Source organism: Perissodus microlepis, chromosome 3 (genome assembly GCF_051167445.1).
Source record: "Perissodus microlepis isolate ML-2025 ecotype Zambia chromosome 3, ASM5116744v1, whole genome shotgun sequence".
In the NCBI taxonomy this organism is placed as follows: Eukaryota; Metazoa; Chordata; class Actinopteri; order Cichliformes; family Cichlidae; genus Perissodus; species Perissodus microlepis.
In genome coordinates this window covers 26,211,630-26,218,375 of record NC_140463.1, presented here as the reverse complement: position 1 = coordinate 26,218,375, position 6,746 = coordinate 26,211,630, and the positions used below count along the sequence as shown (strand labels likewise).

Genomic DNA, 6,746 nt, shown 5'->3' with positions numbered 1-6,746 from the left:
CAGCACGGCATTCAGAGGGATAAGAGGGGGGTTTGTGCTTAAAAACAGAACATTTCAGAAAAAGTTTCGCGTGGTCTACGACAAGAGACGCCTCTTTCCAGACGGCACAACTCTGCCTTTCGGGTATTAGTTTGTTTTTGTTTATTATTATTGTTGTTTTCTTCCAAAAAAAAAATGGAGGAAATTGATTTTGATCACAGACTGAAAGTGCCTTTTTCCTGTCTCATTGTGGGGCCTAGTGGGTGTGGGAAAACTCATTTTGCAAAGTGTGTTTTGGAAAACTGTGAACGTGCCATGAATATTGTGCCTGCGAATATTGTGTGGATTTATACTTCTTTTCAACCCATGTACAAGGAATTGTCAAAGACGAATAAAAACATTAAATTTGTCGAGGGACTGCCTGATTCTTTTGAAGATTTTGAGGACACTCTGGTGGTGCTGGATGACGTCGTCTTTCAGGCCTCCGATCACCCAGAAGTGGTTAAAATTTTCACTCAATACCGTCATCATAAAAACGTGTCGGTCATGATGCTGACACAGAACGTTTTCCATCAGGGCAAATACAGCCGCACCATCAGCTTAAACTCCAATTATATGGTGCTGTTTAAAAACCCCAGAGACAAGCTGCAGATTGAGATTTTGGCCCGTCAAATTTTCCCTTTGTAAAAAACATTTTTCTCAGACAGTTTCTTTGCTGCGGAGATATCTCACCCTCTCTAAACAGGGTCGGGACGAGGATAGTCAGGTGACTTTCCACCTGCCACCCTCCCAGCCTGAGGAGCCGCAGCAGACCTTTGAGCCCCGGGAAGAGGATGAAATGGTGGAAGAAGTATTAAAATCCCTACCCCTTCGAGACCGCAAAAACGCCCGCTACATTATGCAGAAATTAGCGGAGGGGGGAGGAGGCTGGACAAAGAGGGGGGAATTTGTTTACAAGGGGATGCGGTGCGGGGCTCTCACATGATCGACCTATTGAAAAACCTCTCCCTCTCTTTTAAAAGTAAAAACCAAACGCGTCCGAAAGGATGGACCGCGTTTTTAACTACTTTGGTCGAATCAAACATCCCCTCATCCTCCATACATAACCGTCAAGCTCACGAGCAGTACGCGCATCTTAAATCTGAGGAGGAGGAGGGAGGACAGGCTCAAAAACATGTTTTCCCCGACCTGGACCGCTTTTTTAACAAATGAAATAAAAAACGCTGCAAAAAAAACTGATCGTTGTTCACGTTTCTTTATTTGATACACACATCTTTAAACTTTTGTAAGGAGCATGCCCCGTGATGACCTCTTTGAGATCGAGCGGGACAGCGCCCTTTCAAAAAGTCAGATACCATGCGATCATTTTTAAACACATCGTTATAGTACAGAGAAAGTATTTTGTTGACGGATAACCCTTGAGCCTTGTGACATAGATAAAAAAAATGCAATGTCGCCCGCAAACGACAGACAGAGGGTGCTGAAGCTGACGATCATGATCAGCGGGGGAAACCGTGACCGTTTTGACGAACAGAGACGCCAAAATTATTTTCAGAGCAAACTGGGAATTGCGAGTCCCCATCAGGCAGAAGGCATCACTGTTGCATATCAATTTAATTCTCAAATCCACAGAGTTCAGCAGGAGCCTCTCGCAGAAAAATATGTCGGCGTGAAGGGGGCCCAGCAGGTCCCCGTCGTAATCTTCCAGTTTGTACACGGGGGGTGAGCACTGAAGGGCTCGGGCCACAGTATAGGTTTCGTCGGTGAAACTCTGCTCGTATTTTTTATCAAACACTCCTCTCAATTTGGATATTTTCACCAAATCCCCCCCTCTTAAATTTCATCTTTATTTTCTGGCGGATGGGGATCGTTCTGTACAAGTTGCGAAACACTTGATCCGCGTTCTCGGGGCGCACCTCGGCAGGTGTCATTTTAATACTAGTGTGATAACTGCGGTTATACCCTTCTAACAGATTGGGTAACACCTCCAGGTAGTGCCTGGTGTTTTGGGCTGTGAAATACCTCCACATTCGCGTTTTTAGCGTGCGGTTAAACCTCTCCACCACAGAGGCCTTTAAGTCGCTGGCGGTGGCAAACTGAGTGATGCTGTGATTTTTCATCAGAGCCTGAAAACTCTTGTTTAAAAAACTCTTTTCCCACATCTGTTTGTAAATTTTCAGGTATTTGACTCTCTCTCAACACAGATTCGAAAGCTTCCGTCACTTCTGACCCAGTCTTCTTTTTCAGGGCATAAGGACATAAGCCTTTTTTGAAAATACATCAATGACGGTCAATAAATAATTAAAGCCGTCGTTGTATTCAGACAAGTGTCTTATGTCACACAGATCGGCTTGAAATTGCTTCAGCGGTTTGGTCACAAACACTCTGTTTCTCTTAAAGTGTACTCGCGCCGGTTTGTGCAGCGTATAAGCATCCTGCTCGGATAAAAAATCTTGAACCTTGCGAACATCCACTTTTTTACCGGTCTCCTCTTCTACACCCCGACGGAGTTGATCTACTCCTCCAAAACTACCGGGGTGAAGGGGGTCGTAATATACTTTTTTCAGTATTCTCGAGGATTAGTATTAGAATCTGCCTGCAGGTCACAGCTGCCTGCTAGGGTTTTGCACGCACCAATACTCCATTCCCCACAATGGAACGGAAGCCCGCGAACTCACTGCAGTGCCGCAAGCGGGGCTCGGCTTCATTATTCATTCATTATTCATCAGCATTCAGAGCAGATGTCAACTTTCAGCAACTCCCCTCCCCAATAATGGCTAAACGGAAGGTGGATGGTGAGCACAGGGAATTTCAAGCCAGGTGGGAGGCAGAGTACATGTTCACGGAGGTAAAAGGCAAACCTGTTTGTCTTCTGTGTGGAGAAAGTGTGAGAAAGTGTGTGAAAGAATATAATCTAAGAAGGCACTATGAAACCTCTAAGAAACACAAAGACAAGAATATGGACACGGAACAAAGGCTACAGAAGGTGGAAGAATTAAAACGAGGTCTTAAGTCCCGGCAGGCTCTGTTCACAAAAGCAAAATCACAAAGTGAGGCTGCTGTCAAGGCGAGTTTTCTTGTGGCAGAAGAAGTTGCAAAATCAGCCCAACCATTTAGGGAGGGAGAGTTTATCAAAAACTGCAGCTATTTTCAAACGTGAGCCTGAGCAGAAACACCGTTGCTGAACGTGTAGACCAGCTGTCCACCAATCTAAAAGAACAGCTTGTGGAAAAGATTTCATTGCATATTCCCTTGCTGTGGAAGAGAGCACTGACACAACTGACATTGCCCAGTTGTCAATTTTCATTCGTGGAGTGGACTCCAGCCTGACCGTAACAGAAGAGTTTTTGGCGTTACGTCCGATGCATGGCACGACTACAGGACAAGATCTGTATGAAGAGGTATCCAGATGTGTAAATGAGATGGGACTGCCTTGGGAAAAACTCGTGGGATTGACAACAGACGGAGCACCCGCGATGTGTGGTCACAGGAGTGGATTGGTGGCAAGGATACGTGAGAGGATGCGGAACGAAAATGTCACAGATGAGCTGACAGCTTATCACTGCATAATACACCAGGAGTCGTTATGTGGCAAAGCCTTCAAAATGGAACATGTAATGACCATCATAACGCGTGCAGTTAACTTCATCAGAGCCAAAGGTTTAAATCACCGCCAGTTCAAGGCATTTCTGGGCGAGTTAGATACAGAGTATGGTGACTTGCCCTATCACACAGATGTGCGATGGCTAAGCCAGGGAAAGGTGCTGCAAAGATGTTTCGAGCTTCGTGAGGAGATCTGTCTGTTCATGGAAAGCAAAGGGAAAGACACAACAGAGCTTCGAGATGAAACATTTATGTCGAAATGGCGTTTCTGTGCGACATCCCAAGCGATCTGAATGTGATGAACCTGCAACTGCAGGGACGGGGGCGTGTCATCTCTGATATGTACAGTACGGTGAAGGCGTTTAAAACCAAGCTGAGTCTGTGGGAGATGCAGAAAGAAAACTTGAGCCACTTCCCCAGCTGCCAGACCATGAAAGAGAAGCTCTCTACCGCTGTGTTCCCAAGTGCACAGTTTGCCGATAAACTCAACATACTTGCCGCCGAGTTCCGATGCTGATTTGCTGACTTTGAAGCTCAAAAAAGCAGGTTTGAACTACTTGCCAATCCTTTTGGAGTTGATGTGGAAAGTAGTGATGTGTCGGTCGCGAACGAAATGGCTCTTAGAGCCGGATCTTTGACGTGAACGATGTGAGTCGGCTCCTTATCGCGAGCCGTGGGGTTTTTTTTTTTTCTTTCTCTCACCCTCTCTCGCACTTTTTTCCGCTTCACTCCGCATGCAGCCTTGTGCTTTGCGCTGGGAAGAGGGGGGAGGGGCGGTAGTTACACTCAGTAGCACAGGAACAGAGCGGGAGAGAGAGACAGAGAAAGAGAGCCAGGGACAACAACGTCACATTAGAAAGGTGCAGTAATCATCCACAACTATTTTCAGTTGCAGATGATAAAGGATTCAGAAAGTTTATTCATGCAGTTAAAATATGAAATACAAAAAGAAGATGCACATTCTCTGCCCATAGGACAGAGAATGTGCATCTTCTTTTTGTTTTCATATTTTAATTTATATTTAATTGTGTTGTGGTTTGCAGCGTTTTGTGTTGTTTCATTTTAAATTTGTTTAAAAGGAAAAAGCTGAAAATTTAAATAGTTAAAAGTTTAAATGTGAATAGTTGGTTTTTGTATTATATGATTTATTTATTACATTTTATGTGGAGTGAATAAATAAAAGTATATTTACGGTGGCCCCTACAGACAAAGCATGTACAAACTTCAAAACACGTACGAACTCTGAAGCACGTACAGACTCCAAAACACGTACAAAAGACAACAGAAGTGCTCCAGGATGCTAGGCGCAGTGTTGAGCTTTTTTTACCTAGTGACTACACAAGCCAGCAAGTACCAACGACAGGATTTGGTGTGTGGTAATAACAGGTAAATGAACATTTTTTAAAATTATTTGAATATATATGAGTGCCTGTGTATAAATACACAAACAATACACATATACTTTCAATTGTGCAATTTAAGTGATCTAGGTAGCTCTGCTTTGGAAGTTCAGTTAACGCTAGAAATGTGTTTTGGAGTTTGTATGTGTTTTGTCTCTAGGGGCCACCGCATATATTTATATATAAACATATATAAATGAAACCACTTCTTTTTTTTTACATTAGTAATTCCTTTTGTGCATAATTTTATATTATTGTTAATAATAAATTAATTCAAGCAACAAAACAACCTGAAGAGCCGGTTCGGAGCCGAATGAGCCGGCTCTTTTTAGAGAACCGGCTCTTTTGGTTCGGCTCACTAAAAAGAGCCGGAAATCCCATCACTAGTGGAAAGCGCACCACCAAACCTCCAAATGGAGTTGATTGAGCTCCAGTGCAATGACACACTGAGGGAAAAATATGAGAGAGTGGGTGCCGCTGAGTTTGCACGTTTCATCCCTGACACAATGCCTCAGCTGCGCATCCAAGCTGCTCAGACGCTCTCCATGTTTGGCAGCACATACCTGTGTGAACAATTGTTCTCTTTGATGAAGCTAAACAAAACATCACAGAGGAGCCGTCTTACTGATAAACACCTTGACTCAATTCTGAGGATTTCCTCAGCTCAGAGCCTGACCCCGAACATTGATGAACTCGTACAAAAGATGAGACACCACCAAGTATCAGGCTCAATCTCAGACAAGTGAGCATCGCAGAACATTTACTTATTTTTAGTTTTTAATTCTGTTAAATTTTTTACCTTTGTTTCTACAAGACGTGATTTTTCTTTGAAAGAAGTATTGTTTTGTCTGTATGCCATAGATTTTTGTATTTTATCTTATTGTATTTTATTTATTTATATTTATTTTTCAGTTAATAGACTCAGGGAAAATTGCAGATAAGAGCCATGAGAATGAATACAACTGATTTGATTTTTTTTTTAAATTTTCTCTTTTTACTATTGGAAAGCAGTAATTGGTAGGATCATAGAGCAGCACAATATTGCACTTTCAGTTTATAATGCATGCAGTTTCATTTATGCATTTATCTTGATATTAAGGAGCATATTTTGTTTATGAATGACATTTACTTTTTGCTGTTTGCCTGTTGAAAATGTTTTCTTTTGAAATAAATGGGGTATTCGTAAGTCGGGGTTCCACTGTATATATGTATCAATCTAATAAACCTAAACCTACACCATCCTCCCTATTCTGGTATTCTAAACAGTACTTAGCCGAAACCCAAAGACTGCTTGGTCGAGTTAACCTCTTGAACTATCTACAACACATGGTGGAAACCTGAAATTAAGATAGAGAAGACGATAGAGAAGTGGTGAGACATGATCATTACCGAACATTAAAAATAATAAGGGGGGGGGGGGTGAGAGAAGAACAAACAGCTGTGCAGCATAAAGACACAGAATAAATCCAGCTTTGTGTCTTTTTCATTCTAGCTGAAGTCCGGGACAAACTGTGTTCCTTTTCAGCTCAACACGGAACGCGTAATATTTTCTCTGAATACGAGACGATTCCGTTTTTTACGGGTTAAATATTACCGACACCTATTGTCGGTAATATTTAACCTGTTTATTTTTTTAAATACAGCTCGATGTCATGCGAATTAAAGTGGGATGAATACTCTGATGGCTTAGAAGTTTCTGCAGTGCTGCTTACAGTGGTGCTGTTCATGTTGCTGCCAAAATGGTCACCTGACAACTGGTAGTCA

The 6,746-nt window shown here is 42.6% G+C and overlaps 1 pseudogene; it reads left to right on the top strand.

Moving 5' to 3' along the window:
• Nucleotides 1-2,752: 2,752 nt before the first annotated feature.
• LOC146390748 (general transcription factor II-I repeat domain-containing protein 2-like) lies at nucleotides 2,753-5,728 on the top strand (annotated as a pseudogene).
• The last annotated feature ends 1,018 nt before the right edge of the window (nucleotides 5,729-6,746 follow it).